The sequence below is a fragment of the Garra rufa genome, chromosome 4 (genome assembly GCF_049309525.1).
Source record: "Garra rufa chromosome 4, GarRuf1.0, whole genome shotgun sequence".
Taxonomy (NCBI): Eukaryota; Metazoa; Chordata; class Actinopteri; order Cypriniformes; family Cyprinidae; genus Garra; species Garra rufa.
Genome location: NC_133364.1, coordinates 41340248 through 41353850, shown reverse-complemented (window position 1 = coordinate 41353850; position 13603 = coordinate 41340248).

The following is a 13603-nucleotide window of genomic DNA, read 5'->3' as shown; positions in this document are numbered from 1 at the left end:
ACTTGAAGCATGGTGGTGGCAGCATTATGTTGTGTTTCTCTTCAGCGGGGACCAGAGCGATTGGTCAAGAATGAAGGGAAAATGGATGCTGCAAGTACATCCAAATTTTATCCAGCTTCCAACATGACAATGACTCTAAACATACTGCCAAAACAACAATGAAATGGCTTAAGAATGTGAATGTCCTTGCGTGTGTATTTTTACAAACTGTAAATGTCTCGTTTTACTAGTACTTATGTGTATTTAAATGTCTGAAACCTAAAGCGTTAAGCGTTATGTGGCTAAAAACACTGCATAGTTATTATTATATGACAAGCGCAGAGCTCATCCGTCTCTGGGTCAGTGCCAGCCAACGCGCGAAAGCACAGTTTGAATTTGGCAGTTGCGTGACATCACAGAATGTTCCAAATCCCATATGTGGGATTCTCCCAGGGGCACAGAAATTAAAATCCAATATGTGGGGCCATACTGCTCAAAGGGTTAAGCGACCAGGAAGCTATAAAACCAGAGGGATATCCCACTTCACCTCTAGGGTGCTCATGATGGCAATCTCGGCTTACTACACCCCTCTTGGTGGCCTTCCAGTGGGCAAGAATCCCTAAGTTACACGCTTTCTCCGCGGTGTGCTGAGGCCTCTGGCAGGACCCCGTGTCCACACGTGGGACCTAGCTGTGGTGCTTGAAGCCCTCTGTAAACCTCCTTCTGAACCTCACTATCAGGACTACGTTGCTCTTAGCCTTGTCTTCTTTAAAAAAAGAGTTGGGTTAGTGGTCCCATCTTATATTGATTTTGTGCCTGGTATGGCCAAAACTTTCCTTTACCCTAGAGCAGGGTATGTATCCAAGGTCCTTACCTCTACACTACAGTCTGTTGTGCTTCAGGCATTATGTCCTCCTCCTTTCACTGATCCAGATCAGCTGAAGCTTAACTGCATGTGCCCAGTCCAAGCACTGGATGCCTATGTCCACAGAGCTGCCCTGTGGCATAGGACGGACCAGTTGTGCGTGTGTTACGGTAAACCCCAGAGAGGGTTGCCTGCCTCAAAACAAACTCTGACTAGATGGATCGTTGATGCCATCTTGTCCACATGAGTCCTCTGGCCTCCCCTTACCTTTGGGAGGGTACACTCTACATGTGCTTTGGCTGCTTCCAAAGTACTTCTTTCATGGTGTCCCTGTCCAGGACATCTGTAATGCGGTGGGGATGGTCCACGCCCCTCACCTTTGTCAGGTTTGCTACTCCTGGTGCCTCTGTTCTCTTGCCCTAGCTGTTCCTAGGCAGGGATTTTGATTTTTGGAGGTATTGCCGAAGATTTGCTAGATATTTCCCCACAAGAACCAGCTCAAACTCCTAGGCCTCAAATATTTAAACTCAACCCTACTACCCTATTTCAGCTGTGCTTTTCATTGTCTGGGAGCCAGGCAATAATAAAAAATTCAAATGCCTATTTTGACCCCACCAAAAGACTAAAACAAGAAGAACTTGTTCTCCTTCTTTTCAATTCTCATCTACATGGTTCTAATACAGCTACAGACAGTGACAGACTATTAGAATGGCTCCAGGCTTTATGGTATTAGCTTTTCAGTCATTTCATGCAGAAAATTCCATGCCATCTTTTCAGCAATTTACTTGAGTGATCCAAAAGTGGGTGCTAAAAACTTGAAGAAAAAATTTACTCCTGCCTATATATGCCTTTACAAACTAAAGATATTATATGACAAGTTTTGTGATGGATGCAAGAGTATTTTCATCCACATTTCATCCACACCAGACAGCACTGAAGGCTGCAAGGCAAAAAAATTCCTGATGGGAAATGGTTAGGAAAAGACTGTTCCCATTCCTGCTCTTCTTAAAGCGACCAGCTGGTGGCTCTTGAAACACTTTGGTGGCACACCATTTTTCTAGCTGAGACACTTTAGTTGCTATGATTTAATGATTGACTATCCATGGTAGTGACAGACTATTAGAATGGCTCCAGGCTTTATGGTATTAGCTTTTCAGTCATTTCATGCAGAAAATTCCATGCCATCTTTTCATCAATTTACTTGAGTGATCCAAAAGTGGGTGCTAAAAACTTGAAGAAAAAAATTACTCCTGCCTATATATGCCTCTACAAACTAAAGATATTACATGACAAGTTTTGTGATGGCTGCAAGAGTATTTTCATCCACATTTCATCCACACCAGACAGCACTGAAGGCTGCAAGGCAAAAAAAATCCTGATGGGAAATGGTTAGGAAAAAACTGTTCCCATTCCTGCTGCAGTGTCAGACAACAAGTGAGTAAGATTTACTCACTGGAAAAGCAGAATAGCCAGAAATGCATACATTTTAATTGCTCTTCTGCTTCCCTCCATTTCGCATGCCCCTGACCAAAGAACATCACACAGTCCAAGTGTTCTGAAAGAAAATGCAGTGTCACAAATAAATGGTTGACTGGTTTAAATAAACCTTCACACAGAGAAACTAAAAAATGTAGAAAAAGTAAGCATAAGATAAAGATACTATTTTTATAAATTTTGTTTATACATTCTTGACACCGCTTGGCATTTTTTTAAAGGAACTTTCATACTCTCTTTGGTGTAATCGGAAAAAAAAAAAAAAAAAAACATAGGAACCACATTATATACATCCTATAAAGGGAAAAAAAGACATATTGCAAATAATCACATATATATATATATTGCATTCCAGGTAGCCATAATACCCCATTAACAATATAAGAGTTAAATTCAGTTAAACTCCTGGACCTTCTTCACTTTATTAATATTGTCGTGCGTGCAGTTAGTTTCATTTTGTGTTTGCATTCATTGACTCATTGTGAATAATGCACACTGGAGATTTTTGTAAATGAATATAAAATGTTTTGTCTTCATAATCTTTTATCAACTTCAATTTGTCCTTGCTAATAAGGAGAAACAGAAGCAGTTGGGAAGCCTCGAGATCTTCTCTTTCAGTACTTTCTTCTACCCAAAGCTTCACAGTGGTGAATAATGTTTTGCAAGCCACACAGCAGTCAATATTTGAACAAACACATTGGATTTTCTTGTATTAACTTGTTTATTTTGCACCGAGGCATACACTGGGCTTTGGTTCTTCATTGTTTATGAGTTATGATGCCTTTGTTAAACATTCTTCAATATTTACATGCTTTTGAAAAATGTAAAACAATATTTATGATTTTGATTTGTGTCATATATTGCTATAAAGTCAAGAAAGGCTGCAAATGCTTCCAGAATCATCAGCCAAATTATAAGTATCAATTTTGGCCTATAATGTTGTTTTAAGTTGAAATTGTTTTTTTGTTTTGTTTTTTTTGCACAGTGCACTGACTATGTGGCCTTTTGTAGCTCTTTGGGGTGCTTCCTTTAATGTGAGAAAAGAGCACACAAACATCTCGACAAACTGCAGGAAGAGGAAGCCAGCACTTCAGCCCACAACCTCAAGCTAGACTTGGCACTTAACAATCATAGAGATACACAGACAAAACGTACACAGCAAAATCCCCATTGTTAAATGAACACTGCTCACTGTTTGTGTAGTCCACCCACTACAGAGTGGTAAAAGTAACACTGACACAGTGATGTCAGTAAGACAATTAAGTGTTGATTGAGGAATAATGACGAACACCTGCTATTAACAAACAAAATCACTGAAGGAAAGAAAAACAACAAGAGCAGAAAAAGAGAATAGTCTAACAGAAACTCAAAAACTACTACTGACAGCCAGAAAGCATGAACTGGAAATAAAAGAACACATTAAATCTCTCAAAATCTCAGCAGAATATGATTAAATATCTGGAAAGAAAAATATTGTTTTAAAAGCTTAAATGTGAATACAGTTCAAGTGTCTGTACAAGTTACCCAAATACATTTTAAATCTCTTTTAGTGTTGGATAAACATAGTAAACCTCTTAGTGTAGTATAAACATAGAATAAGTGTATGACAAAGTTGTTTCTGCGACAGCTCAAACTCTCTTATACACAATGGGCCTTGTTGTGTTTACGTCACGATGATGACGTGTATATGAAGGCTCTGGATGCACGCATTATAAACTTAGCCATTAAGCTTTTATTAAACACTGTTCAGCTATGCAACATGAGTTCTAACTAACCAAACTTCTGACTAATTTGCATTATCTATACTGACAGGTAACATAGCCAGTAGGAACAGAGAATATGTTGCCTCTGACATATGAGTGGTTTATAGCCAAACGTGAGAATACTACATTACTCAATATATGAGTAAATTGTGAGTAATTTGTAAAACAGACCTCCTCCAGATTCACAAATGCTTCGTAAACATCCGATTTGATAGTTAAACGTGTATGTTAATGAATTCTAATCATTCATTAATAGGGAGCGTTCATTTACAATTAGCATAATCCCCACCTATAAATTACAGCTATGCAAATTGTGTGTCCAGGAACACAGTGGAAAATTCTGATCTACTTTCTACGGTTTGGCTCCAGTATATTAAATAAATGCAAAAAAGACTAATAGGCCATATGCCTAACAATAAATATTCAATAACTTGTGTCCACCAAAGAGTTTTAGCCAGTTGAAAAAAATGTCAGGTGCTCTTCTTAAAACGACCAGCTGGTGGCGCTTGAAACACTTTGGTGGCACACCATTTTTCTAGTTGAGACACTTTAGTTGCTATAATTTAATGATTGAATATCCACGGCAGCAATTTATTACTATTATGTGATTTTTAAGAATTTTACTAAATATAAAAAAGCAGTAACCAGAAATATTGACTTCTCCGTTGTTGTTGGCAGTCCTTGTCCTATAAAGCCCTATTTAGTCTGTTGTTGTTGTTTTTTAATTGGGACCAAAGTTATTTTCACCATTTACGGGGGTAGTCAGTGATTTTATTGCTGTCCAAATCCAGAATGTCAGTGTTTATCTGCTACAGTGTAGCAGATAAACACTGATTTAATTTAACACACTGTAGTGTGGATTATACAAAGACTGAGCAGTGCTTATTTAACATTGGGGATTTTGCTGAGTAGACTTTGTGTATCTCTATGATTGCTAGGTGCCAAGTGTATCTTGAGGCTGCGGTCTGTGCTGGTTTCCTCTTCCTGCTGTCTGTCAAGATGTGTGCATGCTCTTTTCTCACATTCAAGGAAGCACCCCAAAGAGGTACAAAATACAGAGCCCCAGACATGACATGCAGGGGAAAAAAACCTGTAGCCACGAATTAACAGTTTGTTCCCACGACTTACTAATACGTCAGAATGAGGTATTAACTAATTCATTTCCTTGTTTTAACTAAATTGTGAGCGTAATTTACTAACATGCTGGTTTTCTCTTCCTCCTGTTGAGATGTTTGTGTGCTCTTTTATCACATTAAAGGAAACACACCAAAGAGCTCATTCCACATAATCATTGTTTCAAAACAACAGCTGTTTGTAATATGTAACAATAACATTTGGTTTAATCACCGAAACACAACAGTCCGATCTTCTTTAAATGTAGTAATTTTAAGTAAAATATTCTAATGATGGAGCTGACAGTTGATCCTGAAAGGTTAGGATAAACTAACCTGGCAGCCTCTGACATGGTAAAGCCTCTTTTAGTCACATGGTCAACAACAGTGTCCTGGACTTCATTTTAAACAACTGTACACAGCTGTCTGCCTGATGCCTGACTCTCTGTTGAGGCCAGTGTCCACCTCTTTGGCAGGGACCCTGTCTACCTCTTAGAGCCCTCTGCAACCCTGCTGAAAAAAACAGCATATGCTGGTTAGGTATGTTTTGGGGCTGGGATGCTGGTTTTAGCTGGTATATGCTGGCCATGTTGCTGGTTAATGCTGGTCCTTTGCTGGTTTATGCTGGTCCTTGACCAGCAACATGACCAGCATAAACCAGCAAAGGACCAGCACAAACCAGCAAAGGACCAGCATAAACCAGCTAAAACCAGCATCCCAGCACCAAAACATACCTAACCAGCATATGCTAGTTTTTTCAGCAGGGAAGTGTTCTCTCTCTTTCACATTATCCTACTCCATATTTATTTATCCCAAATGTCTACTTAAATGGTATGCAGTTGTGATCACCAGGTGAAAGAGAGTAGTAATTTGGATTTTTAGTATTATGATTGGTCTATTCTGATTGAAAGCTATTACAACAATCACTGTTTACACATTACCAAAACTCAATAATCAGACCAGTTAAAAATCTGTAGACATACCACGTGATTCATTGGTTAACCATTAAAGTCAGATGGGTTGAACCAGACCAATGTATTAAACCACATGAGAAGAGATGCAAATGAATGGTTTGACAGTAATAGCATCATGAAAACAGGTACTGTGAATGGAAGTAGTAGACATGTAATGTAGACATACGTGTAGTGAAAATGATACTTTGTGATGTTGTGTTTTGTACTAACATGATTGGACATTTGCTGTATGAAAATGCATATCTGATTATCTGTTGTAAGATTAGTACCTACAAGTCTTGAAAATGTACCACTTTTCTCACTTTGGATTGCTCTCTGTAAGTTTACATAACAGTACAGTATTTGTAATTTAAACTGAGGACAGTTCAAAACAGATGAATTAGCACTAGAACTACCAAGTCAGTCATTTTGACTGTTTACATTTTACAATGTAATAACTTTGTAGAAATAAAACCCACATAACTATAATTCCTTTACTTTTCTTAAATGTGTGTATATTTCATTCTAACACTGTTATTTTATTAAAATTGCAAAACACAAAAGAGTTCTGAGTCTTTTTACCTTGAATGGCCAAAGCGGACCATTCGCATTACAAGAGATTATTTCAACTTTTGTGACTTTTTCCAAACCTGAACAGGCCCAGTGCGGGGGGCCCACAGCTTTGGGCTCACTGCAGGCTCTCTGTAAACAGCCCACAATATAGGACTGCACACATTTTTCCCATGATGGCCCAGACGTGAGCCTGTTTTCTTTAGTTTTCACCACTAGGGGTGCTAGGTTTTTTAGTTTTCCTTAAAGGGGTCATCAGGTGCCACATGCACTTTTACAACCACCCTATAATGACAAAGATCCGCCCAGTAGTTTTCTTTTAATTTAGTAAAATAATTTGCCCCTTCTCATATCGAGCCGTTCTCAGATGCCTGTCGTTGTGGCGTAATGACGAGAGAGGCCGCTCCTGTGATAGTTGATAGACAGCAGTGTTTTAGCATAGACCCGCCCCGAGTGTAAACTGACGGCACTGAGGGAATGTGACCGCTGATCTACCAAAATGGGTTAATGTTTACACGAATCATTTCTCACCATACTGCTTTATAAACAAGGGTCAGTATAAAGCTTAGCTTTGTAACGCTAGATGGTTTAAAACGGTGTCTGTTAATGATTAAGATGTAACGTTAACGCAATACCTGCAAACGTGTTTACAGCACGCAACTTCACATGAGTAAAGACTATGACACTCACATTTATGTATTTCAATATAAGGATGGAGTAAGTTATGTTAACCGATCACTTTTTTGCTCTTGTTTAATCAGCTATGCCTCAGTAAACACACCGCGTTCGTCTCTTTACCACAGTAAACACAGTAAACACACCGCGTTCGTCTCTTTACCACAGTAAACACAGTAAACACACCGCGTTCGTCTCTTTACCACAGTAAACACAGTAAACACACCGCGTTCGTCTCTTTACCACAGTAAACACAGTAAACACATCACGTTTGTATCTCTCTCAGTACTCTACCCTGCCAGTACATATAAAGATAAATCAAAGTGACATTAAGTTTACTAACCATTCAGACACGTCCAGTATAAGCCGTAATTGCCGAACTTCTTTGCAGGTTTCATCTTGTTTCGGTTCCAACTCCGGTTTTTAAATAAAATTTTAAATGGATGGGGTTGTACAGTGTCTTCAAAGCCCCCCAAGTGTCATTTTCCCCCAAACTATACAACTATACCCCCAACTGTTGTCTAGGCAACACCCCGTGTGCTATGTAATGACACTAGGCTTGGGATGATAACCGGTTTCAAGTTTTACCGCGGGTTGAAAAAGTGACGGTTTCAAAACCGCAAAGAAAAGAGTTATACCGTTCCTACGATTGTGCATTTTTGTGTCGTCAAAGTGTAAGCGCAGGACTCTCTACTAGGTTGTGTGTGTGCGTACCTGCAGCGAAAACAATGCAGCCCCTCCCCCAGCGGTTAGTGCTGCAGGCGCGTGTCTTTGATTGTGCACGTGGTCCGCAGTCAGTGAGATTCAGCAGTAATATAAGTTCAGGATGGCAGAAGGAGGTGAACCCCCACAACTTTTCCACCCGTCAAAAAAGACCAAGTCAGCAGTGTGGGAAATTTTTGGGTACCGCAAAAATTCTGACGGCCACGGCTTGGAAGAGAAAGGTCAACCGACATCATGTTTAAAAAGTGTCGCTGGATAATTAATAAACATTAGCTAACATCAACTAATTTCCTCTTGCACGTTACTTTACAGAGTGGGGAATAGCAGACTATATGTACTAACGTTACGTTTCTGTGATTGAACATTAGTACAACAATTAAGTTAAGGTGAAATCACGTCTTTGCTTTTAAGCCTTCTGCCACGTTAAAGGTGCAGTGTGTAGATTTTTGCGGCATCTAGCAGCGAGGTTGTGAATTGCAACAGTCTACCGCTCACCCCTCCCTTTACAGAACTACGGAAGCCGATACAGGATTAAAATCTCACAGTTTTTGACAGCAACGAATAGTGAGATTTCTTTAAAAACGTAATTTAAGGAATTATATTTACTTAATCATTCAATAAAACAATGTTATTGTGAATATTACTGTTACTTGTTTATCATTGTGTCAGTGTTTTTTCGCAAGCTGATAATTCTAAGTTAATAAAAACATAATGGTTCATTAAATAAGGTCTTTATGCACCCCTGAAAACATAGTTATGTATATTATATTGCACCTCTGTCTAGAGATCATCTTATGTTAGAGCCATAAAGAGTATTTAGAAATTTGTAACATTTTTCTGTAATATTATATTATTTGTATTAAGAGTTATTATTTTTATTTGATATAGTTTGCATATTTTGTGATATTATATTGCGTACATGCCCTATCATAGGTTAACTGTAAGATCATACGTAATACATATGCGTAAGCAAACGTTGAGGAAGAAGGAAGGGGCTTGATGGTAGACAGTCTTTTGACTGTTCTTTGAAACCACATTTAAGTTGAAGCTTGAAAAAGTGTAAAAAGTTCTTAAGTTTGATTTTTGATTTTTGTTGTATCCTGACAAACGAAAAGTAAACTATTACACTGCAAGTTTGTGGTTTTACGCGTCAAATCCTTTGTGCCGATCCCCTATGGAAATGGCGGAGAACTAAGAGGAATAGATCGCCATTACATCTTAAATATTACACAGTGCACCTTTAACATCTTTTCAAAATCACGCCATTAAAAAAAAAAAAAAAACTCGCTGGCTCTCCTGTGTCTTTGAGTGTTTGTTTATTTTTGGAACTGTCACTAATGGTAATATTTTTGTTTTGATTAGTGATTGCATTTTTTCCATTTAGAAGGATTTGTTTTTGAAAATTTTATTTATGTTTATTGATGTGGATTATTGTTGAGCTGCAGGTTTAGGCTCACACAATTGACTGCAATTTAATTTAATTAAGAAGATTCAATTATTTATTTTAATTATTTTGCCTGATGTTCAATGTTACAAAATGTTCTATATGTTTCCTTAAATAAAATATACTGTGTTCAGTTGAAAAAAAAAAGTTTTTTTTTTTTTTTTACCCAGACATTTAAATATAACATTGTAGAGCAGTAATTAAAATACCGTGATACCGTGAAACCATGATATTTTTATCCAAGGTTATCATACCTTCAGAAACTTATACCGGCCCATGCCTAAATGACACGCCCCACAGAACTGAGTAAGTTGTCTGTGAAAACCGCATCTCTCTGGTCAGCCTAGGGTCCGAGATATGCCAAAAAAACAATAGGCACTACCAACCATTCCACAGATAAACAAACAGTGTTCCAACCAATCAGCGTCAGGGGGTTGGTGTTGTGATTTTTTTGTGCTCGTGCACGAAATGTGAGGGAGCGGAGGCAGAGCGAAAGGAGAGCAACATAAACAGGCATGGCTGAATCTAAGCCCAAGAAGTGGAAGAGGACCGGTTATCAAAGTGTCTTCGCTAAAAGTCGAATAAGTATTGGGAAGGCTATCGAGCGCTGGAAAGAACTCCGGGAGCTGAAAGGTTTAAAATCGGACGCCCAGGTCGCATACTTTCTCCTGGACTGGTGAGTAGTTGCTAGTGCTAACTTGTTTGAATATGAGTTTCTCTGGAAGAAACGTGACTACTCAACGTGAGTGAAGAGATGGTACTCAACGTGATGTTAGAGATTTGCTGTGTGCCAGGTGTTAGCATCGCTGGTGCTAAAGTTGACAAGTTGACGAACGTGGATATTTTGAAATACTAGCTAAGCTATTGTGGCCTACTACGTCCTGCAGCTAGCACTTCTAATGTGCCTGGATGTTATAATAAGTTTCCCCAAGATTTATAGATACATGTTAATTCAGGTACGATTTAGAATATAGTTAAGTGTAGAACAGTAAAAAAAGTACATATTTGTATTGTGACTAGCTTGATGTTTCACTACAAATTTGATAAACGCATCACTACATTTTCTTGATAAAATGTTTGTTTGCCTCAGCTATCAGAAGGACATGGCAACCTCTACGCCATTCAAGGCTGGGATTGGGAGACCTTCCCCACCACCACTGTCAAGCGTTGGCTCTGGGTCTTTGTCTGGAAGGTGAGGCAATCTGTCATTTCTCTCTGTCCTTGAGTAGGGTTAGAACAAAGTAACATACTTGTGATGTATCATAAAGAGTTTTCTCGTACTACTCTTACTTTGTGGCTGGTGGGGTAGAGATTATTTCCCGGTTGAAGGAGTGGAAGAGTTGGACAGGAGCACCTTTTCTGCATTGGAAGAAGGCTGGTATGGGTTCAATGACATAATTGCCTATTGCATTGCATGTCAACAGTATATCAAGTCTTGCATCTTTAGGTGTTTTTTGTTCACGTTGTGCAAAATAACATAGGTGTCATGACACTCTTTATGTAATATCGAAATGTAATATTTTTTCAAGCCATAGAGCAGAGGGATTAGACAGTAGGACCTTGTCTGCAGTTGAACAACTGGAAACCAGGTATGGAAAATAGATTCTACACCAGGGTAAAATATATTACTGAGGACATAGATATGTGCATAGATGGCCACACTGAGGTCTTAGGCCCAATCCCAATTCTATTTTCTACCCCTCCGCCTACCCCTCGCCCCTTCCCCTTGTCCCTTGAAACAAAGTGTAAAGGGGAAGGGCTAAAATATTTCCCCTAAGAAATGGGACACCACTACAATACTGTGATACGTCATCATACGTTGTCGCTAGTTCCTAATGTTACGTCAGAGGACATGCGCAGATGTTTATCACTCATTCCAAGATGTCAAAATGTTGTCATGTTGCAAAAAGTACAAATGTACGGTGTACGCACCGTTCATTCACATGTGGCCGTAAGCAAAACAAACAACGCATTATCACATGCGCGGCAAATTGCTAATCAGTGTAGTGGTGCCTGGAGAAGTATATATGCTTCATTTGTGAATTTCGTTTTGAACTTTCTATTTGAACGCATTCGTTTTCTGGATCCTTGGACTAAATGTTTACAGGGGTTCACTGGTTTAAGAAATTTCTGATCGTAAAAATCAGCTTCTTTTTATTTGTAAGGTATCGTTTTTATTATTATGTACTGATTTAAATTACTGGTGCGGTGAGCGGGCGCAATCATTAAAGACATTTCAAAGCAAGCCGGCTCCACGGTCCTGACTGCATCATCACTGCCTTTATTGGGTGTTTTGAGCGAATATTTACATTTATTCACATGACTGGATGCGGTGGACTGCCATGATTTTGGCGAATGCAGGACACTACTGAATAATGCGCATCAGAGGGGATTTAAAAAGTGGAAATTGCCGTGCCACTGGTCTTTCATGTTTCTAACATGCAGTCAAGTGTAAATGCATAAAATATATTTTGTAATATCGTGCAATCAGTGCTATCTGCTAGCAAACTTTAGCGATTTTTTTGCAAACGTTTATTTACAAAACAACACCATAAACACAAACACAAGATTGAAGGTAATATAAATATAATGAAACATTGTCATGAAAATCCTTATTAAAGGCAAAAATTACTTATATTTCCGAGTCTGCTTGCTCGAGTGAGCAGCCATGTTGGAAATTTCTCTTAGCCCTTCGTTTGAAGTGAGGTCCTGAAAAATCTTCGTTTGGAGGGCTATCTGGCCCTTCCCCTTACCCCTACCCCTCCAACCAAAAGAGAAATGAGACACCCCTACCCCTTCACGTGAACGCGCCAAACAGAGGGGTTAGAATTGGGATTGAGCCTTAATCTCTTCATTTTTCACACAATTTTATTTTAACTTTACAAACAGACATGTGCTTATATGATGTACATGATTTACGCCTGTGTTTATAGGCCACAAAGCCACTTTTAGTCTGTCATTGTTTTTTCTAGTATGTCCTGTGTGAATTTGAACGAAAACACAATCACAACGGATACAATCAGTGTGGATGTCTTTAATGACCTCAAGAATGCCAGGTAAGAACTTATATTGTGCATTGCATAACACTGTTACTACCTAAAGGCCAACGCCCACTTGCTACGCTGCTTCTAGAAGCATTTTCCTGTAACCTAGCTGAGTGTTGTATGTAAATCATGTAAAACACATTCATTTAAATAGGGTTTAAAACTGATTGCTAAAAACCTGCGCCAGAAGCCGCCTTTTGCCGTCAGTGGCCATTGCTCCGATGAAAACAAAGGAGCTCGAATCAATACTTGTATGAGATATGCACCCTATGCTGCCAGTGGACGTTAGCCTTGACCCCATTAAAAACATAGTTGATTTCTTTCTCACTTTGTGATATAGTGCAGAATGGGAGGACACAAGCGTCTGTGTACAGGAGGATCCAGACTATAAGAAGGACTCGGAGGGCTCGCTTATACATGAGGGAGATACACAGGAGGGGGACAGTTCGGATAGTGAACCAGAATACATTCCACGTATTTGTTTGAGGTACAGCAGATACCTTGTTCTAACAACAGTGGAGGTCTTCACTGTGTTGTCAGATTTCATGTTATGATTTCATGTTCATGTATTACTATAGGACTGGCGGGGCACTAGAAACACATATCGACTTGGACAATCTTCCGGAAATAGGCATGGAAGACACCCTGTAGGACTGTGAACATGACGAAGAGGAAGAAGAGGAGGAAGATGAGGAGATATCACCCATCAATCCAAATGCAAGTAAAGTTGCTTGTGAAGATGACATAATTGGTGTACCAGCTTCAATTGTATATCACAGCAGCTTGAAAGAACTTGTCCAACACCTCAATATACCGATTAGTCAATGTGCAACACTGGATTTCAACACCAAACAGCCTTGTGGTGCACCCAGGCCATTCGAGGTGGTGATCAAGTCCAAGGGCACAGCTGCACTCGTTGAATGGGTACATATTTGTTTTGTTTTTTATTAGCAATTAGATTGTTAGTGTAGAGAAATTCTC